Raw genomic sequence first — 27,445 nt, forward strand, 5'->3', positions numbered from 1 at the left:
GGATGGGCCTGGGAACTTTGCCATGATGTATAATTCTGTAACTATGGGATGTGAGCCCCTCATTCTAAAGAACTGGCTTCCCGACTTACTTCCAGAATTTACCTTCTTGTAAATTGGGAACAGCCAGTTCTCTTGTAAATGACTAGAATCAGAACTATGATTCAGATAAGTAAGAGCATTTCTAAATGACAGGAGGACCCGCAGGAAACATATTTGTAAGAGGGCCTGATGTGCCTCAGGAAGGACACACTTTGGTTTTTAGACCATGCCAAAGGACACACTTTGGTTTTTAGACCATGAGTCAAGGTCAGAGAACAAGGTGACTGAATATCGGATGCCGTACTTCAGGCCGGGCCCATGGACCAATGCCCACATCTTAAAGAAAAAGAGAAGGAAAAAAACCAGAGAAAGTGCTCACAGCTATAGTACATTGGAAATGCTTTCTGCACTGGAGGCAGGACAGTAGCAGGGACACGAGTGCTTCCGGTGGGGGCAGAGTGGAGCCGGTGACATCAGCAGCCCCCTTGACACTGACGTCCATGCATCCACGTAAGATGTTGCCACTGAGAGCAGAAACAGGAAAGAATACAGACGTCATTCTTAGAGTCATCAGGAAGGACCAGGGAGCACAGGGCAACGCATGAGCACTTCTATAATGATGGGAAAGGATGTGAGGCATCTGGAAATGCCAGATAAATCTGTTGTGAGGGTGGCTGGGACCATAGGTTTTTACCTCCAAACTGATACGGACTAGGAAACAATTGTACGTTAAAGGTGATGTTTAACTGTGTGTATATGTAATATATACAGTCAAACCTTGGATTGTGAGTCACTTGTTCTGCAAGTGTTCCACAAGATGAGCAAACATCTCTAATAAATTTTAACTTGATAAATGAGCCATGTCTTGCAATACAGGCAGTATGTGACGCCCAACGTTACATGATCACGACTGAGCCAAGAGTTCTTTTTTTTTAATATAGTGTATTGTCAAATTGGCTTCCATACAATACCCAGTGCTCATCCCAACAGGTGCCCTCCTCAATGCCCATCACACATTTTCCTTTCTCCCCCACCCCCCATCAACCCTCAGTTTGTTCTCTGTATTTAAGAGTCTCTTATGGTTTGCCTCTTTCCCTCTGTTTGTAACTATTTTTCCCCCTTCCCTTCCCCCATGGTCTTCTGTTAAGTTTCTCAGGATCCACATATGAGTGAAAACATATGGTATCTGTCTTTCTCTGCCTGACTTATTTCACTTAGCATAATACCCTCCAGTTCCATCCACATTGCTACAAATGGCACGATTTCATTCTTTCTCATTTCCAAGTAGTATTCCATTGTATATATAAACCACAACTTCTTTATCCATTCGTCAGTTGATGGACATTTGGGCTCTTTCCATGATTTGGCTATTGTCGAAAGTGCTGCTATCAACATTGGGATACAAGTGCCCCTATGACATCAGCACTCCTGTATCCCTTGGGTAAATTCCTAGCAGTGCTCTTGCTGGGTCGTAGGGTAGATCTATTTTTAATTTTTTGAGGCACCTCCACACTGTTTTCCAGAGCGGCTGCACCAGTTTGCATTCCCACCAACAGTGCAAGAGGGTTCCCGTTTCTCCACATCCTCTCCAGCATCTGTAGTCTCCTGATTTGTTCATTTTGGCCACTCTGGCATGAGGTGGTATCTGTGTGTGGTTTTGATTTGTATTTCCTTGATGAGGAGCAACATTGAGCATCTTTTCATGTGTCTTGAGCCAACAGTTCTTGAAATTCACTTTGTTATACAAGTGCTTTGGATGACAAGCACATTTCCGGAATGAATTATGCTTGCAAACCAAGGTTTTACTGTATATGTATATGTATATTACATGTGTCACACATATATGTATATATATATGTATATATGCACACACTTACAAATATACATATACATATTAGTTATACACATATACACCTACATATATGTATATACACTGTTGACTCTTGAACAACATGGGTTTGAACAGCACGAGGCCACTAATATGAGGATTTTTCTCGATAAATGCATCCAGTACTGCAAATGTATTTTGTCTTTCTTATGGTTATCTTAATAACATTTTCTTTTCTCTAGCTTTATTGTAAGAATACAGTACATAATTCATATAGCATACAAAATGTGTGTTAACAGACCGTCAATGTCATTGATGAGGCTTCCTGTCAACAGTAGGCACTTGGTAGTTAAGTTTGGGGGAGAGTCAAAAGTTATAGGCTGATTTTTGAACTGCCAGAGGGTTAGAGCCCCGCCCCCAGTGTTGTTCAAGGATCAACTGTGTATACATACATACACTTACTCATATATCTATGACGTAGCTGGTTGGAGCCGGACATTAACGTTGAAGAGTCCAGCAAGTAAGGAAAGAAAGGCACCTGATATCTTCAGACGCGAAGGAGGGGGCGGGTGCAGACAACACAGTCCGCCACAAGGTGCCTTGTCCCTGGCGCTCTCTCCCCACCTCCTGAGTCCTCACTTTTTTTTCTACTCTTCTGGCTCTCGAGTCCAGCTTTCTCAGGGAGGCTGCCTCTTCCCCGGGCGCTCTTTCAATTTTGCATCTCTCATTGCTTACACCAGTATCTGACTGAGTCTCTGAGTCTGCTGTCTCGAGTAGAATTTCCCAAAGGATTTCCACAAAATACAGTCGTGAGCATGTTGTGCAAACTGTGCGTATACAAACAGTTACTAAAGAACAGAGACCGGGCCTATACCTGTGCCTGCATCCGGAAAGTGTCCCAACAAATATTTGCTGCATGAGTAGATGGCCAAGTATGGGGAACTCAACTTAAATCTAAAAATAAATGTCTGTCATTACAGAACGTCAGCCCTTAAAATGTTAAAAAGCATTGAGGATGAACCTTGACCTCAATCTCATGCCTTATATAGCAATTAACTCCACAGGAATCACGGGCCTAAATGTAAAACTATGACTCTATACTGTATTTGAGCAGATTTAAATGTAAAAACAAAACTATAAAACTTTCAGAACACATAAGATAAAACCTTCAGGACAGAGGGCCAGGTGAAAGGTTATTGGACATGACACCAGAAGCCTAATCCATAAAAGAAAAAGTAAGCTGGACCTTATCAAACCGAAAGCTTTTGTGCTGCAAAAGACCCAGTTAAGAGAAAGAAAAGGCAACCTACAGCCTGAGAGAAAATATTTGCAAAGCACATGCCTGACAAAGGACTGGGCCTAGAAACATAAAGAACTCTGAAACTCAACAGTAATAAAGCAAAACAAAAATGCAAGCATAAAATGAACAAAAGACGTGAACAGACATTTCACCAAAGACGAGATACAGATGAATAATAAGCACATAAAAAGGATGCTCAACATCATTAGCCATTAGGGAACTGCAGATGAAAATCACAATGAGATGTCACTACATACCTATTAGAAGAGCTAAAATAAAAACAATAATGTTGGAGAAAGCGCAGAGACACTGGACCTCTCCTAATTCTCTTGTGAGCATATAAAATGGGACGCCAGCCATTTCTTTTATAATTAAACACACAACTACCATACAACCAAACAATTACATTTGGGGGCATTTATCTTGGAGAAATGGAAATTTACGTCTGTACAAAAACCTGTGCACAAATGTTCATAGCATCTTTATCCACAGCCCCAAACTGGGAACAACCCGGATATTCTTCACTGGGTGAATGGTTAAACTAATCGTCCCTCCCATGGAATATTAATTACTCAGCAATGTAAGAGAGCAAACTATTGATACATGCAACAACCTAGACCAAACTTAAGATTTATTATGCTGAGTGAAAGAAAGGCAATCTCAAAAGGTTACAGGCTGTGTGATTCCATTTATATAACATTCTTGAAATGACAAAATTGTAAAAGTAAAGAACAGATCAGTGGTTTCCAGAGGAAAGATGGCGGGGGTTGGGGGGTGGTGTATGAATACCAAGGGATAGCATAAGAGAGTCCCTTGGCACTGAGGGAAGAGTTCTGTATCTTGATTGTGGTCATGGTTACACAAATCTATACAGGTCATAAAATTACATAGAACTACACACACACACACACACACACACACACACACAAATAAATAAATGCATGTAAAAAGTGAAACAGTGAATAAGGCCTATAGTCTGGTTAATAACAGTGTTCCAATGTCAATTTCCTGGTTGGCATTGCACTACAGCTATATAAATGTATTTAAGAGGGAAACTGGGTGAAGGATACATGGGATTACTTGTGCCAGGTTGAAACTTCCTGTGACTCTGTAATTATTTCAAAACAGAAAGTTTAAAAAAATAATTTAAAACATCCAAGAAAAGATTTTAACCATGAGACCCTTTGTTCCTGCAGCATCGGTAGGATTCGTGTTCTCCAGAACAGACGCTGAGATACGCATGTCACAGAAACTGGGTTCTGAACCAGCTATCATTGTCCTCATTGCTCTGATAGAGAGAGAACAGACCTGTTAGACTTCACCTCCATCAGTGACCAAATTTTCCCCAAAGTGCTGTGTCACAGAGTTGGTTTTGTCTGAGAAGGTTTTCTAGGAAAGTTGTATTTTGATTCATCTTTCTTTCTTCTTTCTTTCTTTCTTTCTTTCTTTCTTTCTTTCTTTCTTTCTTTCTCTTTCTTTCTTTCTTTCTTTTATTTTCTTTCTTTCTTTCTTGCTTTGGCTCAGCCTATCCTATCCTATCAGGTTTCTGCCCCAATATGCGTCAGTCTGTGACAAGTGCTCATGCCTCATTCTCAGAACCTAATGGAATGTGACATAGGTGGCAGGTCAGGAGAGTGACAGCCAAGAATCTGGAGGAAACGGATTCATTGTTGTATAACTGCCGAGTCTCGGAAGGTATTCTGACATGAACAGAAGCCATGAATGGATCTGGAAGAAAGAAGTGATTATTCCTTGGTGCGGCAGATCCGTGTGCCCACCGGGATTGGTATCTTTATCCCAGTTGACGCACAGCCGAAAGCAGTGGTTCTTAAGCTTCAGGGGCTCTAGGGGCTGTGTTACTGCTCTCTTACATCAGAATTTGGGGGGAGGACCTCACCAGGTGACACTGATATGGGAGTTTCTGGGACCACGCTTGTTTCTACAGTATCACTTTGTTTTTTTAAGTTTATCTACTTATTTTGAGAGAGAGTGACAGAGATCGCCCGTGCACACAAGCAGGGGAGGGGCAGAGAGAGAGGGAGAGAGAGAGAATCCCAAGCTGTCAGCACAGAGCCAGATGCGGAGCTCAAACTCACGAACCTTGAGATCATGACCTGAGCCAAAACCCGACTGAGCCACCCAGGCACCCCTCTACAGTATCACTTTTTAAAAATTCATTTTAGTTGAGAGGCTTGTTCCTTTCAATTCATATAACATAAAGTATTTAAAACTAATAACTTCTACCCACTCACACTAGCACATATATTTACCAAATGATTTTTTTAAATATCCTTGCAAATCACTCGGAAACAAATCAGTGCATGGGTGTGTGTGTGTGTGTGTGTGTGTGTGTAGAAAAATAAAGCATAATAATCACTCCCAACCTTATGGAACCTCATCAGCATTTGTGATATTCCCAGGGTTCTGGGAAATAAAGAGATTTTTGTTTCGTTTTGTTTGCTTTGCTTAATCATAGTCAAGGAATCATTAGAGACAGTTTGAACGTTACCTTTATGAGCTCTGCAAAAGCCTTTGTGAGAGCTTTGGAAAGCGATTTTTTTAATTGACCAAAAAGAAATCCTAACAAATGAGTCTGATACAGTTGCTAACGGTTTGCTATTGGATATTTTGGCTTATCTTTAGAAGCCCCGCTGGAGCCATAAGGGAAGGACAGCACAGCTTTGTGAAAATGGAACAAAAGCTCAATTAGTGATTCAAGGTCATATAACAGAGATGGTCCCAGTAATGCACACTCCTGGACGTGCCCCGGATGCCTTGCTGTGGGTTTCCTTCACTGGACAATGGTGATCCATTTCGCCCTTGTGTTTCCCAAAGTGACTGTAAACAATACAGCAGAATGTAAAAAAAAAAAAAAATATATCAGAGCATTTTATAGCCGTTCCAGCCACCCTTCCCAATAAGAAGGTTTCTGAGTTTCTCTGGGTCCTGTGATTTTATTGTGTTGATCTAGATTAGTGATCTCCAAAATGAGGTGTCCAGCATTGATCCACTGGGATGCAGTAGAAAAGGTTAGAACTTTCATGTATATTTAGTTTTATTTAAAAAATAAAGAAGATTAACCTAACCAATACTGATATGCATGTTGGAATTGGTACCCTCACTTAGTCTGTATGTCTCAAACCCGGTCATGAGCCCCCGTGGTATCCCCAGTATCCTCAAAAAAGAATGGAGACTCTTTGATCGAGGAGGTTGATGACAGTCCCAACCTGGCAGGTCACTGAGAGATATTGCAGCAGACATGTCCCTGGCTACATGGATTTGTGGATCATGTCATCTAGACTTAAGTAAACTTATCCTCACAAAGTGAATAAGTGGCTTAAAACGACACTTTCAAGGAGTTGCCTATGTCTTTACCACAGAAAGCTTGCCTAGAAATGTCCCAACAACCCAAATAGCCAATTGAAGATAATAATAATGCAAGCACGAGAATATCAAGACCATGGGAGAGCTGACCCTTTTCCCCACTCCCCAAGGGAATTCTTCATCTGCCCACACCATGGGGTATTTTAAAAATCAGATATTACCTACTGGATTTGAAAAGACATTGGTCAATCTGGTAGAAAGTGCTCTTTGAGGAGACGTGTGTTATGAAAAGAACAATTTGAAAGGGGATATTTGGAAACATCTCCACGTCTATGTGATTTTGTTTTTACCTGAAAAAAAAAATCTGTGTGTCACCCATAAAAACTCCCATATCAGTACACTTGGAGAGACTATCAAAAATCTGTTGAAAATTCTCCAAGAGTTTTAGTGGATTTTGAACCTATTGATTAAAAGCATAAAAGTGAAATAACTTGTGATGATTTAGGAAGAGCCACCGACTGACATCGGAGAAGATAAAATTTACTAGCAGAATTTAAACAAAAACCTTCGCATAACCAGTGGAATGGAATGAAAATGAGCCTTTAAACAGCCATTTCTTCCATCTGGTTCTGTGTGTCTTTTTCAGCTGCTATAAGCAATAAAGCCAAAAAAGAGAGAGACACAGAGAGAGACAGAGAGAGAGAGAGAACTATACCTATAACCTGAATTAAAATTGGTGTATCACAAGTACTAAATCATTTTATTTTAAAATAATGAAATATATTTAATCATACCATTCTCATCAAAAGCTATTATTAATAAGTTATAGAGTGAAGGCAAAGTTTTGTTAATTTGTCAATAAAGTACCTTAAATATATAGAGAGAGGGATGCCTGGGTGGCTCCTTTGGTTAAGCGTCTGACTTTGGCTTGGGTTATGATCCCACAGTTCGTGAGTTGAAGCCCCACATCGACTTGGCTCTCCACTCTCAGCTCAGAGCGTGCTTCAGATCCTGTCTCTCTCTCTCTGCTCCTCCCCTGCTCATGTGCCTGCTTTTCTCTCTCTCTCAAAAATCAATAAACATTAAAAAAATTATATATACACAGAAAGAGATTATAAATATGACCTTTGTCTCAAACTTTTAAAATTTTGATGTATATTTTATAATGGATAACACATATACTTCAATAGTATCTACATATTTTAAAACTTTCTCTGCTTATCCGTTTTTGTGCGTGGTATAAACAGGCAAAAGTCTGAAGACCACTGATTTATTTATTTTTTATTTTTTTAATGTTTATTTTTGAGAGAGAGAGGAACAGGGGAGGAGCAGAGAGAGAGAGACACAGAATCGGAAGCAGGCTCCAGGTTCTGAGCTGTCAGCACAGAGCCCGAAGCAGGGGTCGAACTCACGGACTATGAGATCATGACCTGAGCCAAAGTCGGATGCTTAACTGACTGAGCCACCCAGGGGCCCCTGAAGACCACCGATTTAAATAAGAGTGAAAACGACATGTGGAAAAATCCAGGAGACGCTAAATGAATCAGTATGATGATAATGTGAGCCCGAGAGTAAAAGGCCCAGAGAGGGACCCATGGGTGTGAATTGCAGGAAGGGCTGGGACAGACTGGCCTTGTTCTTAGTCCCTTTGTCCACCTGCCCTGCTCTGCGGGAGAGATGGCCAAGGGAAGGGTCACTCCTGTGTGAGAAAGACTTTGGAACATGTTACCACGTGACATTCAGTGCCTTGCAATTTCTGCTTCGATGCCTTTTCAAGAGTCTGCATGACTTTTCCATGCTCTTAGGAGAACTGACTTGTAGTTCTGTTGGGTGCACCGATGAGCTAAGAGTGTCATGATGAGACCTGCCACCTCCAGGTAACAGAGGCGTCATTGCCCATGTCTTTACCTCAGAAATCTCTGGCCCCAAAACCCAAAAAGTCAGAGTATAGCTCAGCAGACTGATCATAGGAACAAACTTATTAGCCTAATAATTGCCAACTTAGTGAATATGTGTACACACAGAAACATAAATTTCTAAATATGAAATTTGTAACTTGTTCCTCGTCAAAACCGTTTGGGAAAGAAATGGCAACTTCCAAGATGTATTGGCTCAGGTTATGAGAGCAAAATGCAAAAACATCCAGATTTAGAATGCAGTTGCAGTTGGAGATTTGGAAGTGGGATGGGAGAAGGGAATCCACGGCTTCCCTGAGAGCAAACGTGATCTGGAAATAATAAATGTGGGGTGCCTGTTGCCCTGTCACCTCACTAGAGGCCCCAGAATTACACGAGACGTCTTCCAACAACCGGGACCACATAATCAGAGAGCCCACCTCCAGCTGCCTGTGGAAGTGCCCATGGACCTGCCCGGTATAACCCCAGAGACATACAGACTTCTAAAAATGACACAGGTGGGCAAGGAGCTCTTCAAGGTAGAAGGAAGGTGGGCAGAAAGGGATGCCCAAAGTGGAACATGTGTTAAGGAATCTTAGATGTGGTATTTTAAGGTGATAGCATCGAGATATCAAGATTCTCAAGTCTTTGGAAAGTTTTCAAGGAATCAGGAGTAGAGAAAGACCTTACGAATTATATAAAAATCTACATGGGCTCGTGAGGAGTGTCCATGAGCAATAGGCTAGAAGTCAAGATATTAAAAAACATTTCTGGGGTGCCTGGGTGGCTCAGTCAGTTAAGTGTCCGACTTCGGCTCAGGTCATGATCTCACAGTTGGCGAGTATGAGCCCCATGTTGGGCTCGACGGCTCGGAGCTGGAGTCTGCTTTGGATTCTGTGTCTCTCTCTCTCTTTCTGTGCCCCTCCCTCCCTCACGCTCTCTCTCTCTCTCTCTCTCTCTCTCTCTCAGAAATAAATAAACATTAAACAATTAAAAAAAGAAGAAGAAACATTTCTAATCATAAATGTTTTGAAAATAAAATCGCACCTTTAGGTGTTGCGGCCTCTACGACTCTTTGCAAAACAAGGCACACACTGGGTGCTTTCAGGTTGACCATTAGTCAGGTCAGGTCACCACCACAAAGTGCCACAACTTGGGTGGCCTCAACAATAGAAGCTTATTTTCTCACAACTTAGGTGGCTAGATGTCTGAGATCAAAGTGTGGATAGAGTTGGTTCCTTCTGAGTGCTGTGTGGTATTAAAAAACAAAATTCAACTGGACAAATTTTATTGTTTTTTAATGTTTGCTTATTTTTGAGAGAAAGACAGAACATGAGTGGGGAGAACATGAGAGGAAGAAGCAGGCTCTAGGCTCTGGGCTGTCAGCACAGACCCTGATGTGGGGCTCGAACTCACAAACTGCAAGATCATGACCTGAGCCAAAGTCAGATGCTCAACCCACTGAGCCACCCAGGAACCCTTAGGCTGAATAAATTTTAAAGATCTTATTGGCTTTATTCACCAAGTCATGAATCAGGCAGCAGCCAGTCTAACAGACAGAAAGCAGGTCTGAGCAACTATCCAAAAGGAAAGACTTTTCTAGACAGAAGGGAGCAGGAACAAGGAAGTTATACCAGGCAAAAACAGGCTGGTTATTGCAAGGTTTTAGGGGGTGACAGGGATCTATCATGTTACCTAACTAATGCTCATTAAGCAATTTGTGATCGACTGATTTAGGATTCCATTTCTGGAGAGCCAAAACTATAATAAAGTTAAGTCTTGGTTTGGTGATGTGGGGCTTAACGTAAGCAACTCCATTTGGTGCCGTTGTCTTGTTTTTAATAGAAGGATCTGTTTCGTGCTCCTCTCCTAGCTTCTGATGGTTTACTGGCAATCTTTGGTGTTCCTGGTAGATGGGATTCCACCTGTGTCTTCACATCATCTTCCCTCCGTGCATGTCTGTCTCTGTGCCCAAATTTCCACCTTGTATAAGGACACCAGTCATATTGAATTAGGGGCCTATTCCAGAATGACCTCATTTTAACTAATTACATTTGTAATGACCTTATGTCCAGATAAAGTCATATTCTAAGATACTGGGGGCTAGGATTTCAATATATGAATTTGGGGTGCGGGGGACACAGTTCAATCCTTGCCAACCATGATCACCTAAAAACAATGTGACTTTGGTCAAGGGCTGGGCCTTACAAAGTTTGCAGGTCTATGTCACCATCAGCGAATCACATCTGCCCTTAACTGCCCCATATGCAAGCTCCCTCCTGTACTCGAGTGTGAGACTCCACGGCTAGAAACTGACCAGAAATCTTCTGAGGTGAGAATCAGTTATATAATTTACATTCCTGTCTCTGTCCCTAGCCATGCCTTCCCATGGCTGGTTTCTCCTTTCCATATGTCATACCCTTTGCTCTTCTAAAACTACAGATAAAACATTTCAGACAAGGCAACATTTCAGAATATCTGTACCGTCTGTGAAGTATCTTCCCAAGTGAACAGTGAAAGGAGGCACTCTAAAGGTCTTATTTTAATATGATTTTCATTCTGAACATACCAAAAGTGGGATTTTTTAAAAAAATTCTTTCCCTTTACTTGCTGTCATTTTCAATATGAATAAAGAAGTTGTCCTTACCTCAGGGCAGGATGCTTTCCTTCAGAATATAGTGTCTAGAAATATAACACTTAGGCAATCGTAAATCCTTAGTGTAGGTGATAAACAGAAAGTATTCTGTTCCATTTCATGACCTGTGAGGATGAAAATCTTTCACAACCATCAAGTATTGCTTTTGGTATTCATGGGAATGAGTAGTGGTTTGAATAATGAGGAAGGCCCTGGAAACAGCCAGCAAGCTCTAGGAGCGAGGGGAGGTGAACTCAGCTTCTGTGTATAATTTCCAGCTAGAAATTACAAGTAGAAAACGTGAATTGAACTGAAATTTCTGAATTCAAAAAAGGCTTCCGGGAACAGTAAAATAATGCAATCTGAACCCAATCCAGAGCCAGCAGAACTATAAGCCTCTGGATGAGTGGAAGATACTTTAAAAATATGTTTATGTCTAAAACTTTGAAGGACTCTCTAGAGAGACAGGGTGAGTAATGGTCACAGGGTATGACCTTTATCAAAGAGAAAAGCCATTCTGCATGTGTCTGACCAAAGACTGTGACCATTTGGCAGGCATCACACGGGTGGTGAATCTGCCCATCCAGTCCTCTCCCAACCTTCTGATTCTATGTGTTTCTGAATTCCGGCCGGTGAAGACATTCATAGTCCCAAAGATGGCATGAGCCTGGGTCATAAATCCAAAGCCTTTACCTTTTCTAGCTCTGCACTGAAGTATTCAGTTCGGGAAGAGAAAAAGGGGGGGGGGGGGGCGGGCAGGGTAGAGGGAGTTGGCATTCAAAAAAAAAATGTATTGTGTACCTATACTAAATGGGACGAACTGTTTATCATTTCCACAGGTGAAGTACGATGGTCTACCCCAGAGACAAACTCTTAGGTCCATCTTTTGGAGGATAAAAGGAGTTCAAGCATATTTCTAAAACATATTTAGGTATTATGAATTAGAGAATTTCCATTTGGTCCAGAATTAGAATGGGCATAAACACCTGTATGGTTCCTACAATAAAAGGCAGCTTTTGTCACTGCTCCCTAGATAAGTCAACCCCACAGAAGGGACAGAAGGTCACCCATTCAGTGTGCCATTTGAAACCAAGAGGGAAGGTGGCAAGTGTTAATTATCTCCCGCCCAATGATTGGACTAGTCTATGGATAAGCCAACCCACTTCTTTAAAAAAAAAATGGTAAACTATACATATGTGAAATATACATAATCTAAAACTTACCCATGAACTTTCAGCCATTTTTAAATGTACAATTCAGTGGCATTAAGTACATTCAGCAATATTGTGCAGCCATCACCACCACCCACTTCCCAAACATTGCCATCGTCCCAAACAGAAGCTCTCCACTTTCTCTTAAATCCAGAAGAAATAAGTGTGCAAATTGTCTTGCTCTCTCCTCTCTGACTCCAAGCAGTGCTTCAGTCCTAAGGTGTCTTCTACCAAGAAACAGTGTGCTGAGAGCAGGTAGTGACCGTTGTAACTACACAACGGTCCTAGCTCAGGTTGCATGACCTTCATGGGAACAGGGCCCGGGCTGTTCTGTGCCAAAGGGGAGGGCACACTCAGACCCGCCACCAGTGATCTTCCAGGAGCACTGCCTCCTCCACATGGCCCACTCGTTATATGCTGAGATGAACACTCGATTAATTTTAACGACATCATAAACTAGATAACAGAAAATGAAATGACCCAGTCTGCTTTCACTCTTAGGGGTTAACGACAATGGACACACGATAAACAAATAGTGTTAAGGCTAAAAAATAACTCCTTTCTCTTGGTCATCTGTCTGGATTGGGCTTTTAAATCTCCAGTGGCCTTCTTTATTTAGAAGGCGGCCGTAAACCTCCGAAATCAGAACGGACAGAGCAAGAGAGCCAGAGAAGCTGGCTTCCTTCTCCCACAACTAACACTGCTTCTGCCTCTAGGGTGATGAAGGGGTTATGGGCAGCACAACTTCTTTTCAGGCCTCCTTCTAGAATACACAACCAGCTCTGACAAGATCCCAGTTCTATCTGTGTCACTGCCACCTGGGATCTGCTCATCTTCAGGTACTCAAGATCATCTAATACAACCCTCGCATATTTGTTTTTCTTTGGTGGGTCCTCTGCTGGGATAATATCCTAGGTCCATTTCATTCATCTCTAGAGGATAAACTGAGTTGCTGAGGCTTGTGAGTTATAGCTCTCATTACTAATGGGGAAACTGAGGCTTGCTGCCTTAAGTGACTGACACTAAAATAACCAGTTAGCTAAAACCCCAAATCTTACCTCCTGGCCAATCCGGAGGTGTCCTCTTTCCCATAGGTAGAGCATCAGGAGACCCAAACTCTAGTCTAACAATAATGAGAACCAGCAGAGGCAGTAAGCCGGGAGCTGGAGACCATGGAACCAGAAACCGAACACTCTGAATAATAGAATTCCAGAATTAGAAACAACCTTAAAGATTGGTTTAGCCTAGTGAGCCCCAAGCAATTTGTGCTGGTTAAGATGCATATCCCTCAGTTCTTCCCTAACCTGTTCATTCAGAATTTCTTGAAGGTGGAATCCAGAAACCTGCATTTTTCAAACAGCTTTGCAGGTTATTCTGGTGCTGATCCAGGTCTGGGAAACAGTGACCACATTGATCCAACCTACCGTAGACGTGTCCAAAAGCACTATGGGAAAATCCCCTCTTGTTCTGAACTTGACTCCTGTGAGTGCAGCCTGAGATGGCATGAGCATTTTCCACAACAAATCATAGTGGGGAATCATCCCTGAATTTGGGCTCAACAAATATTCTCAAGTCCTTTCTTTACTCATGAACTACTATCATATTTATTCTAGAATCTCTCAAAGCACAACACAGGGATGAGACTTGAAAAATGAAGCATGATGTAAGCCCAGTCATTTCCTCTGTCCTCCTTTCTTATGTCCATCTTCCATTATGAAAATCAGTGGTGTTTCCATCTCACCATGGGTATCAAATTATAACACAAACAGGAAATAAGCCTCATTCTGTAGCAAGGCTCATATGTCAATTCAGTTCAACAGATATTTAATGAGCAAGTAAGTCAGCTAATCATTTAAATGCTAGGTACCTAATGTATAAATACACAACTCCAACACAAGGTAGAACTGATATTTACCACAAGAGAGATGCAAAGTGTTATGCATGTTCAAAGAAGGCAAAGACCACACCTTGTTGAGGGTCGGCTGAGGAGAGAGAGGGTCCTTTTTGGGAGATTTTCCATTTGAGCTGGAGCTTCAAATACCATTGACATAGATGGGCTAGGGAAGGCGTTTCGTGTATAGAAAATCTTCTAAGCCAAGTATTAAATATAGGAAGTATCTGTGCTGAGAGTGGGGGTGGTCATAGCATAATCAATTTTAAGGCTAAAAAAAAGTGGGTTAAGGCTAGTGCACGGAGGGCCTTCTACCTAAAGAATTTAGATTTCATTTTCCAGAACTGGGGACTCCTTAAAGTTCCTAGAGCAGAGGAATGGCCATGTGGGACAGGCTGAAGCTAGGGGAGATTGGAGTCAGGGGTTCCTGTCAGGGGTTACCTATTAAAAGGTAATAAAATGTTTATAAATCCAAACAGCTGGAAACAGCCTGTATGAGTTTCCTATGGTTGCTGTAACAAATTACCACAAATTGTATGGCTCAAAACCACAGGCATTTATTCTCTTGCAGTTCTGGAGGTCAGAAGTCCAAAATCTGTTTCACTGGACCAAAATCTAGGCGGTGCCAGGGGACAATTGGTTTCCTTGTCTTTTCTAGCTCCTAGAGCTGTATTTATTGGTTCCTTGGTCTTGGCCCCTTCTGAACCGAGTATATGTTACTTTTATGATTAAAAGAAAGAAGGGAGAAGCCAAGAGGGCCAGAAGTAGGGTGGTGAAGATGAAAGGGAGGGACTGCTGTGAGCTGAATTGCAGAGACCAAGTTTCTAAGATGTGCCAACCGGTTCGATATTAGGAGTGATAGGGAAAGGAAGAGGACTCCCAGGCTTGCAGCCTGGGTGACAGAGAATGGCCAGACAGCTGCAGGAGTAGCTAGATTGGGGAAGGTGAGGTTTCTTTCTAATATGTGTGTCCTTCTAGGCAAGCCCCCTAGTACTTGGCATTTATGCTGTGTGACGTGAAACTTCCAGAACTTCCATCTAATCAGTCACTAGGCGGAAATCTTTTGAACAACCAAGACCCTTCAGCAGTTCGGAATTTCCACTTCAAAGGCTCCTCTGTTTCAGCATTCGCAGAGACCTAACCTTGGCGCCTGGCTCTAATGAGATGTGGCAGTGCCTTTGCTCCGGCTGCTCGTCAGCCTTGGCAGCCCTGAGATAGATCACCTGGAAAGTTCTGCTGGAGTTCTGCTCAGAGGTGGAGGCAGGAAGGAACGGTTGACAGTGGTCTACTGGGACCAGAACCAGGATTTTTCCTCCTGCCGGATGAACAGCTTCTGCCCTCTCCCTCTCTGCTCCCACACCAGGCTGGAACTGCCTGCCTCGCCTCCTAAGGTCCCTCCTGTAGCAACAGTGGTTGAGGAAGCAAGTGAGTGATAGGGTTCGAAGGAACCTACCTCCCTAAAATGTGCCGCTTTGGCAAGTGGACTGTTCTGAGCTGAAAGCGATCAAGATCCAACAGATTGAAGAACCACTTTCGCCTCTCCCTTAACTGCCTAAAAGAATTTAAATAGAGTCCGGGTCCAAGAAGAGATCTATCACCAGAGATAACTACAAAGAATACCGGCAAGGTGTGGAAAGCTTTCGGGGAGCTCAGCTCCACAGAATCTGGAGGTCAAATTCCTCTGCGTCTCATTGTCTCTGAGTGGCATGGCAACTCTTTGTTTACCAAACATGTGCTCTTTCCAACTTCCTGTGAACTGTCTGCCTCCTCTTTGAAGTCCCAAACCCCTACCCCCTTCTCCTTAGCTCAGAACAGTGTATAAGCATCATTGCCTGACCGCCTATGGGTCTCATTTTCTTAGGAGACCCCCATCCATATGTAATTAAATTTGTTTTTCTCCTGTTAATTTGTCCCACATTAAATGTAATTATTAGACCAGCCAAAGAACCAAGAAGGGTGCAGCAAAACTTTCTCCTCCCGTATACAGTCATAACAGGCCTATCGAGAGAGGCCCAAGAGGGGAATGATAGCAGAGGAGAGGAGGCCTGTAGGTACAGTGTGCCCATTTCTGATTTCCATGGGAAATGTTTTTGCAAAAAAAGCCCTAGACTGAAAGGCGAATAGACCAGATCCCTCCATAGTTATTAGCTCTGCACAAGGAAACTGTGAAAGACCTTTCCTTTCCTGGACCTCCATTGTACCGGATTCTCTGCACTCCCTCTAAGTCCAGCATTCTGGCCGGCGAGCAGGATTCCTCTGGAGATGAAAACGTAAACGTTCACGGTCTCTTCTACTTTGGTAGCAGGTGTGTAGTAGACTGAAGAATGGTCCCCGACCCTCCCTGGAACCTATAGAAAAAGGCTCTTTGCACCTGCGGTCGAGGATCTTGAGACGGGTGAGGGAGATTACCATGGATTACCCATAGGCACCCTAAATGCTGTTCTAAATGTGTTTACAAGAGAGAAGCAGAGAAAAATTTTCACGCACACCACACGTGCACACACGCACACGAGAGAGGGTGGTGTGAAGACGGAGTAGGGAGCGATTCATCGATGTTGGCCCTGAAGACTGGAGGACGAGGCCACCGTCAGGGAATGCTGCTAGAAGCTGGAAGAGACAAAGAACGGTGATTTTATTTTTTCAGCTAGTGATTTCAGACTGTGAAAAGACACATTTCTGTTGGTTTAGGCGTCCAGGTTTGCGGCTATTTGCTACAGCAGCCACGGTACATTAACCTAAGGATCAAGGACACCTTGCGTCCCGCCCCGTGCGTCCTAGAGAAGCACACCCTGCCTGCTGCCAGGCTAGCCCGGGGACTCTTCTTCTGAAAGATTCCTGCACGCTGTGATAGAAAGAGCAATGAGAAAAGAGCCAAAAGACCCACACGGCTTTGAGCAAGTCATTCCATTTATGTGAACAATGGTTCCCCAATCCGATGAGAGCAGGAACCAAATTTCATTTCTCTTTGTCCCTCGGTGGCTCCAACAATGCCAGGCACATCCGTGGTACACACCGAGTGGTTTTTGAATGGATCCTATGCTAATCATTATTTTCCTCCCTACTCACTTCACAAGGTTGCTTGTTGAGGGGCCTATGGTAGAAACGTAAAAGTATTTTGAAAGTTGCAATGCAGTAAACAAAAGTTAGGTATTATTAACTGAGAGACGTATGTCTCTGAACTGCATTACTTGGAATGAGCAAGTTACAGGTGGGACCAGGCTGGCCGGGAGCCACATTTCCTACACACATCCAGAGAGAAAAAGAGTTGCTCAGGGGGCTAGACCGAATTGGAACCCGGAGGCTCTTCCTATGAAGGTGAGGAGAACATCTTTTTTAATGAGCTGAGCGGCTGTGCGGCCTGCATTTGAATCTGCCAAATTGCTCTACCCCTGTACGTGGTGGGGGATGGGAAGATGAGACTCTAAGGAACTGTGTTTGGGAGGCCAAGTTTGGGAGGATGTGGATACATGCAATATAGTAAAAAAATATATATCTGGTCTTTGTTCCAAGTTCCTAGCACAGAGCTTTAAAAATCTTGAATTTTTTGAGTGATAGGGGTGCATTTTGTTATTTATAATAAGCTCTCTTTGAACATACCTAAGTTTAAGCCAATAGGGTGACTCGGGTGGGACCTTAAATAGTTTCAAGAAGCAGCTGCCATACCAGAAAGATCAGGCATGTCATTAGAGGGTTGGCACATTCAGCCCTAACCCCCGATCACCAGGGAGCAGAGAGGGACTGGAGATGGAGGTCAATCACGTAGTTAACGATGTAATCAATGATGCTTATGTCATGAAACCCCAGTAAAAGCTCTGCACACCAAAGCTCAAGGAGGCGTCCTGGTAGTGAACATATTGATGTTCACTGGGAGGGTGATGTGCCCTGACTCCACAGGGACAGAACCTCCTGCTCTGGGGGCACTTTTAGAGCTCATCCTGTGTCTCTCCATCTGGCTGCTCGTTGGTATCCTTTAGAATGAAACAGCGAGAGGAAGCATAGCACTTTCCCACATTCTGTGAGTTGTTCTAGCAAACCAACAATCTGGAAAACATTATGGAAAGCTCCAAACTTGTAGCCCAGTCAGACAGAAGTGCAGGTAGCTTGAGAACCACACCTGCGACTGGCCTCCGAAGTAAGGGCAGTCTTGTGGAAGACCTTGCCTTGTGTGTGTGTGTGTGTGTGTGTGTGCGTGCGTGTGTGTGTGTGTGTGTGTGTAATTTTTTAAAAATTTTATTTTAATTCCAGTATAGTTAACATACAGTATTATATTCGTTTCAGGTATTAAATACAGTGATTCAACAATTCTATACATTACTCAGTGATCATCATGATAAATGTATTCCTAATCTCCATCACCTATTTCACCCATTCCCCTCCCCCCCATCTACCTCCCCTCTGGTAACTATCAATTTGTTCTCTATAGCTGAGAGTCTGTCTTATGGTTTGCCTCTTGTTTTCTTTGTTCACTTGTTTTGTTTCTTAAATCCCACATATGGGAGAAATCATATGGTATTTGTCGCTCTCTGGCTGACATATTTCAACTAGCATTGTACTCTCCAAATCCATCCATGTTGCTGCAAATGCTAAGATTCCATTCATTTTGATGGCTGAGTAATATTCCATTGTATATATGCCATGTTTTCTTTAGCCATTCGTCTATCAATGGACACTTGAGTTGCTTCCATAATTTTGCTACCTTTGATAGTGCTGCTATAAACATTGGGGTGCATGTGCCCTTTCAAATCAGCATTTTTGTATCCTTTGGATAAATACCTAGTAGTGCAATTGCTGGGTCGTAGGGCAGTTCTATTTTTAATATTTTTAGGAACCTCCATACTGTTTTCCAGAGTGGCTGCACCAGCTTGCATTCCCACCGGCAGTGCAAAAGAGATCCTCTTTCTCTGCATCCTTGCCAACAACTGCTGCTGCCTGAGTTGTTAATTCTCGCCAGTCTGACAGGTGTGAAGAGATAGTTCACTGTGGTTTTGATTTGTATTTGCCTGATGGAGAGTGATGTTGAGTATCTTTTCATGTGTTTGTTGACCGTATGTATGTCTTCTTTGAAGAAATGTTTATTCATGTCTTCTGCCCAGTTTTTAATTGGGTTATTTAATGTTTTGGTGTCGAGTTGTATAAGTTCTTATGTGTATTTTGGATACTACCCTTTTATTGGATATGTCATTTTGCAAATATCTTCTGTCATCAGCAGGTTGCCTTTTAGTTTTGTTAATGATTTCTCTTGCTGTGCAGAAGCTTTTTATTTTGCTGTAGTCTCAATAATTTATATTTGCTTTTGTTTCCCTCGTCTCAGGAGACATATCTACAAAAATGGTGCTACTTCTAAATGTCCAAGAAACTGCTGCCTGTGCTCTCTTCACATTTAGGCCCTTAATCCATTTTGAATTTATTTTTGTGTATAGTATAAGAAGGTGGTCCAGTTTTATTCTTTTGCTTGTAGCTGTCCAGTTTTCCCAACACCGTTTGTTGAAGAGACGCGTTTTCCCGTTGCATAGTCTTGCCTCCTTTGCCAAAGATTAATTGACCTTATAATCATAGGTTTGTTTCTGGGTTCTCTATTCTGTTCCATTGATGTGTGTGTCTGTTTTTATGACAGTACTGTATTATTTTGATTACTATAGCTTTGTAGTATATCTTGAAATCTGGGATGGCGATAACTTCAGTTTTGTTCTTCTTTTTAATGATTGCTTTGACTATTGGGGTATTTGTGTGTGTGTGTGTGTTTGTGTGTGTGTGTGTGTGTGTGTGTGTGTGTGTGTGGTTTCATACAAATTTTAAGATTGCTTGTTCTAGTTCTGTGAAAAATGCTGTTGGCATTTTGATAGGAATTACATTAAATCTACAGATTGCTTTGGGTAGTATGGACATTTTAACTATATATGTCCTTCCAATTCATGAGCTTAGGATATCTTTCCATTTGTGTGTGTCATCTTCAAGTTCTTTCATCAATGTTTTTTAATGGTTTTCAGAGTACAGGTCTGTCACCTCTTTGGTTAAGTTTATTCTTATATGCCTTATTATCTTTTGTGCAATTACAAATGGAATTTTTTAAATTTCTCCTGCTTCTTCATTATTAGTGTATAGAAATGCAGTGGATTTTTGTATATTGATTTCGTATCCTGCAGCTTTACTGAATTCATTTACGAGTTCTAGTAGGTTTTCGGTGGAGTCTTTAGGGTTTTCTATTTGGAGTACCATGTCCTCTGGAAATAGTGGCAGTTTTACTTCTTCCTTACAAATTTGGATGCTTTTTATTTATTTTTGTTGTTGTTGTCTAACTGCCATGGCTGGGACTGCCTGTACTGTGTTGAGTAAAAGTGATGAGAGTGGACATCCTTGACTCATTCCTGATCTCTCAGAGAAGAGCTCTTAGTTTTTCATCATTGAATATGATGTTAGCTGTGGATTTTCCATAAACAGTCTTGATTAGGTTGAGGTATGTTCCCTCTAAACCTATTTTGTTGAGGGTTTTTATAATGAACGGATGTTGTACTTGGTCAAATGCTTTTTCTGCATGTATTAAAGTGATCATATGGTTTTTGTCATCTCTCTTGTTGGTGTGATGTATCACATTGATTGATTTGTGAATATTGAACCACACTTGCACCCCGGGAATAAAGCCCACTTGATCACAGTGAATGATTTTTTTAAGTATTGTTGGATTCAGTTTGCTAATATTTTCTTGAGGATTCTTGTATCTATGTTCATCTAGATATTGACCCATAGTTCTCTTTTTTTGTAGTGCCTTTATCTGGTTTTGGTATCAGGGTAAAGCTGTCCTCATAGAATGAAGTGGAAGTTTTCCTTCCTCTTCTATTTTTTGGAATCGTTTGTGAAGAATAGATAGTAACTCTTCTTTAAATGCTTGGTAAAATTCACCTGTGAAGCCATCTGCCTTGGACTTTTGTTTGTTGGAAGTTTTTTGATTACTCATTGAATTTCACTGCTGGTGATAAGTCTGTTCAAATTTTCTATTTCTGCCTGATTCAGTTTTGGGAAGTTCTATGTTTCCAGGAATTTATCCATTTCTTCTAGGTTGTCCAGTCTGTTGTCATATAATTTTGTGTAATATTCCCTTACAATCCTCTGTATTTCTCTTGTGTCAGTTGTTATTTCTTTTTCATTTTTGTTTTACTTTATTTGAGTCCTCTCTCCCTCTCTTTCTCTCTCTTTTGATGAGTCTGGCTAAAGGTTTACTGATTTTGGTGACTTTTTAAAATGTTTATTTATTTTTGAGGCAAAGAGAGTGAGAAGGAGGGAGGGGCAGAGAGAGAGAGGGAAACAGAAGATCCAAAGCAGACTCCGTGCTGACAGCAGAGAGACTGATGTGGGGCCCAAACTCACAAACCTCAAGATCATGACCTGAGCTGAAAGTTGGATGCTTAATGGACTGAGCCACCCAGGCGCCTCAATTTTGTTGATCTTTTCAAAGAACTGGAACTTTGCTATTTAACTTGTGAGATCTGATGCTAATTCCAGATAGTTAGTATCAGAATTAAATTGGGTTGGAGGACACACAGTTGGTGTCAGAGAATCAGTATCAGAACTTAGTTCAGTATTCATTTCCTCGGACTTCTCCTTTTGAAAGTCAGTGGTAGAGGAAAGGGCCATTGCCTCTGTCTGTCCAGGCAAAAGGGAATATGGCAATGTGGGCCAAGCACAGGGAGTTCAGCCATGCAGGCTCTATGACATCGGCCACTAACCTAGAGCAATACGTCAACGTCCCTAGGACCCTCACCTACAAACTGAGACAACTTAACTACACTTCAGAACCACCTGACAAGATTTAAAAATTCAGTCTCCCAGCCCTACTCTTCAGAATCAGATTCTGGAGGGTAGGAGTAGGTCCCAAGTGTTTGTTAAAAGTCCCCCCCTCCCCAACCCGCCCAAGTGATTCTGTTGTAATGAGTGGGTAGTGACCCAGTCAGGATTTCCCCAAATTCCCTGATAATAAGAATGGCCTGAAAGAGAAAGAAAGAAAGAAAGAAAGAAAGAAAGAAGAAAGAAATGCCCAGGAGTCATTCCAAACCTACTAAATCAGACTCTTCATTGGAGGGATCTGGGAATTAGCATTTTTAACAAGTCTTCTATGTGATTCTTAGCATCATGGGAGTTTTTGCCATAAGACCTAGAGCAGGGGTCCTGAGAGTGTGGTCCCAGGATCAGATGACCTACATCATTCCTCACTTTGACATACTCAGTGTGAAAATCTTTGACCTAGAGAGTGTCTAAGGTCCAGCCAGCCTGACAATTTCGCTCTAAATTTCGCATAGGCAAATGTATTCCATATCTCCTAGGGACTCAATAAGAAATAAAACCCTAAGGTCAGTCCTGAGAACTTATTCTCATGGAGACTGACTGGGCACGCTGTCCCCAAGCCAAAAGTCAGGATGAGGCCCGTTTCCACTACTAATTGCAAAAGAACCAATTTTCCAGAGTCCACTGTCTTCATGGGGACCCCCTTATTGCAGACAATGCTTGGGCACTATTTTCTCCTCTAGACAGGTAAAAAATATTTGCAAGCTTATGTGATTTGAGTCTTGAAGACTCTTTAAAGCTCATAGATTCGTGTTATTGGACGAGAATGGAATAGATCATCTAATCCAATCCCGTGTTACCAATCAAGAAATGCAGGGGCCCAGAGCTGGTTGGTAACCTTTCCAGTAACAGAGACAGAAACACAGTTGTTTGTGAAAAAGCTGGTTTCGGACCTTCAGGCTCATTTCAGCTTGGAAGGAACAGGTGTCTGGATTTCTAACGCCCAAGACTGCAACCTCATTATAGCTTTGGGGGCCACCCACGCCCATTCAGGGAATGCAGGGTCTCCAGGAACAGTATAGGCTTGGATTCCTATCAGCACAGCAGAAGGAAACAAGGAGAGCAGGGAGAAAAATATTTTTCAGGACGAGCTACACACTACATTAATAACAATCCCTGCATGGAGGTTCCCCCATGTGCTAGGTATTTCTTTTCCTCAAAACAACCCTGTAAAATGGCCACAATAATCCCAGTTTTACCATTAAAGAGATGACGCACAAAGATGCAGAGAACATAAGCAAGTCCAAACGGTGGACAGAGTAGAGGTAGGGTTAGAATTCTCAGCTCTGAATCCCATACTCTTTCCATGAAGCCACACTGCTTTCCGGGGAGTTGCTTTTGAACTGGTGGTGGTGTTCTTTCTTTCAGCCTCTGAATCAGTGAATCCTAACCTTGACTGCCCGTTACAATGGTGAGGGGCTGAAAAAACTACTAATAGCTCCTGCCCTCCCTCCTACTCCCATTAAATCAGAACCTCTGGGGGTGGAACCAGGGTACGGGTAATTTTTAAAGCTCTGCAGGTAATGTTAATGTGCAGACAGGGACGCAAACCCCTTTTCTCAATGTTCCATTTGCTTCAAAATAATTTAGCTAACGAGGAATAGATCCTGTTCTTTCTGCAAGTGGTAGTAATTCAATTAATTAAATGACCAAAACCTATGATCGAACATACTTAGAAGCCAGAGAAAGGGAAGGAGTGACAGAAAAGAGGAGAGCTGAGTTTCTGTTCAATGGTTCATTTGTGGGCACGCAACAGGACTGTTGCTGGAGACAGAACGGCTCATCTGCGGGACCACCCCCTGCCCCCAAAGTTCCCTGCAGCACGGTGTGCTCTCTGGGTATTTGAAAATGTATATATGTTTAAAAGTAATTAAAGCAAATTGAAAGTTAATTATTCTGCACGTTATTTTACTAAGAGAAAGGTCTCTCTAAATGTAACAAGTTTTCTATTTAAAGCATTTTGTATCGCATTCCTGGGTTAAATGGAGGAGACAATAATGTCATGGCAAGTCGTTGGGGCTTATCCAAAGACTTTTTAATTAATAACACATTCATTAAGGTTAAAAATAGATCTTTAGCAAAGGTCTTTCTTTAAGGAAATCTATACCTCCCACTCTTTAATTAAGGCTTCCTGATATGAGACATGGTTCCAGAAATTCTGGTCCCTTTGGCCTAATTCTCTAAAAGCTTATTTTCGCAGGGACCAGGAGCAACCGATTTTGGGGAGTTGACTCTGTTTTTGAGGATAGAGACTCGGGCATGGCAGTGATGAGCCTCTGAAAGCCCCCACCTTGTAGACATCAAAGGCTCCCTCACCTCCTTCTCCACATTGACGGCTGCACATCGACAGAATGGCCAAACCACTCACTAACTGCATCCCCAGAAAATTGCCATCTGCTTTTAAACTGAACCCAGAAGTGGTTTATAGATACGCATATTTATGTTTTCTCTGCCTGAAATTTTTTGTACCCTATTTACTTCCACATTTCTTTAGTATTGAAATTATAGTAAGAGGATCTGTTTACGGTTGGAGCATTTTTTTTCCCAACAAAAACCTCCAGTTTCTGGAACCCCCCCACCCTCACCTCTCCAGATCAAATGACAAGTTTCAAAATTCTGCAATGCAGAGAGAAATGTGCTTTAAAAATATCTTTGAGATACACTTAAGCTACTAGAATTTCTTAGCCTGGAGGAACCTGGCTTCAAAGCAACCCATTAATTGTCTCAATGTATACAAAGATTGGTCTGAGAAAGATGGTAACCAGCTATTTTGCACATTCCCTGAGAAAAGAACAAAGGAAGCCTAGTTAAATTGCTACAGGAGAGATTTAGAGGGATCGATATAAGGAGGCTTTCACTACTGAAACAGGTAAAAGAGCACGACCCTCTTCTTTAAAGCTTTAAGAAAAAAAAGACATACTTCCTTGTATTGATGGACACTAGTCATTTTGAGGTCAAGAGAATTAGTCAAGACCTTTTCACTGTACATGGACAGAAACACAACCACTAGCTCCTTTGTTTAAAGACGAAATCACTGGCTCACATCAAAGAAAGTCCAAAGAGTGGACTACAGGCATGGCTGGATTCAGAGGTTGGAAGAATAAGATGGGCTCTCTCTCTCTTTCCATCTCTCTGTTTGTTTGGTGTCATTGTCTGAAAGACTTTCTCCTTGTAACAGCAAGATGGCTGGAGATAGCTTTGAGCTTATGCTGCCCTCCCAGCTCCTCTCCCAGTATCTACATCCATAAAGGATCCTGGTTAACCTTGAGTCCACCCCTGGACACTCGCTGGCCCCCAAATAATCTAATCAGCCAGACTGAGTTGTGCACTTGTCCCCATGGCAGAGGCAGCGAGAACTCTCGATTGGAAGAACCACAGATCTTTTAGAGAACATGAAAGAGTTCCAAAAGGAAAAAAGGAAGAGCAGGCAGAAAAACACCATGGCTGCTGTAGAGGACACACCTGGGCGGATTCCTCTTGTTCTGCAGTCACATGATGACAACTATGAACCAAAACTGTAACAGATTACGCTGATGTCCCAATCCCCAAAGCTAAACACTCACTTTTTTTTTTTTTGGCTGAAGCTTGAAGTATCATTTTCATTATTTTTGTGTTCTGGTTTTATTTTTGGTGGGGGAAGAGGGTGAGGCAAAATAATAAGCTATTGATAAAATTAGAATAGGAAACAATGTAACTTTTCCCATTCTTTGGGTCACTGTTAACCAATCTGAACTCAATTTGATGGGAGCCCATTGGCCATGACCCTTTACTGGGAATTTGCTATTGGTCTTTTCTATTCTTAGTATTTCTCTCTACCTGTCACCATGCTACAGGGGCCAGATAACTGCCTGCCAGTGGGGCCCTGGCTGTCTTTCTTAGAGTCTATACTGAAAACTTCCCCTGGCTCCAGAGAAGAATCTGAAGACCTAAGAGGGTTGACAGTGATCTTGTTTCCACGACCCAGAGAAGACAATCACAATTGTTGATAGCACATGTATCATTCAGGGGTCTGAGAAGACACAGAATTCATCTCAGGGGGCTCAAAGAGATTTTGTAAAAAACTATTTATAGATGTGCAGCCATGATTGAGGGGGAAAAAACAGAATGAAGGTATCCAGAAACTAGTGACTTGGGAAGCCATCTGCTGCCACTAAGGCTAGAGAGATAAGGAGGAAATCGAGTTAACGGAGCCCATGAGAGCAGAAGGTGGCCACGGGCCAGTAATCTGTAAGAAACCAAAAGGATGGAGGTGGTTGTCCATTTTCCCTTGTTCCCCTCTCTGGCGCCCCACCACTGTCTGCCTGGACCAAACCTGCCTGGAAGCCAGTCAGCAAGGAGCTCCGGGGATGCAGCCTACAGGGGCCAGCGTCCCAGGGCAGAGAATGGAGAGAACGGATTGAGAAAGACGCAGAGCAGAAGGAGAATAACCAGCACATCATGTGGGCCACCAGCTGACCCATCCACCTGCAATGCCCAAACCTTGTCATTTTTATGATCGTTTCTTCCAGCATCGGCAAAGACACCAACTCTGGATCTCCTTCCTGTGTTTGTCTGTGTGTGTGTGTGTGTGTGTGTGAGAGTGTGCGATGGTGGGGTCAGACTTGAAAATCACACTAAGCTTGAATCTGAGCTCTGCAGCTTGCTAGCCATATGATTTTGAACAAGTTATTAAGACCAACAGTGCATTGGTTTCCTCCTATAAAATGGCAATAATAATAGTACCCGCCTTGAAAGACCTCTATGCTAAACCAATGAGATGATCCATTTTACAGCGCATAAAACAGTATGTGGCAGAGACAGCACTCAACAGTAGCTGGTCCCTTCTGAGCTACTCCTGAACTACCCCCAAGAGCTTCACCCATCTCCCAAGAGCAGGCAATTTTTTGAAGGTCAAGGCACCCTCAATTCAAATTTAGAGGGAAGACTCTTAGGACGTTCTTAAGGGTAGATCCCAAGAGTCCTCATCACAAGGAAAGAACTCTTTTTTTTTTCTTTGTATCTGAGATGACGGCTGTTAACTAAACTTAATCATAATTATTTCACAATATATATAAGTCAAATCGTTGTCTGTACCCCTTAAAGCCATACAGTGCTATATGTTAATTATATCCTAATAAAAGTGAAAATAAATTTAGCGGAAAGACAGACAAGCAGCCCTCAAGAGGACGGAGACGCAGCCTCCTGAATATACAGAGAGCCCATATCTCACGTGAAGCGTCTGTTTCAAAGGCAGGGATAGTGATATCAGGGTCTCCCCAAACAAGAGGCAGTGACTGCTTTAGAGGCATGTGACCAAGGGGCCAATTCTGGTTATTTCCTCAAAGAAAGAATGCTCAGAAAATAACAGAAAATTACTAGCGATGCTAACATGATATTTTTCCAACTTCAAAAAAACAAACTAGAGTAAAACGTCCTCATCTGCTTGGGCTGCTGTAACAGAGTATCACAAGCTAAGTGGCTTAAACAATAGAAATTTATCTTCCCAC

The sequence above is a fragment of the Prionailurus viverrinus genome, chromosome B1 (genome assembly GCF_022837055.1).
Source record: "Prionailurus viverrinus isolate Anna chromosome B1, UM_Priviv_1.0, whole genome shotgun sequence".
Taxonomy (NCBI): domain Eukaryota; kingdom Metazoa; phylum Chordata; class Mammalia; order Carnivora; family Felidae; genus Prionailurus; species Prionailurus viverrinus.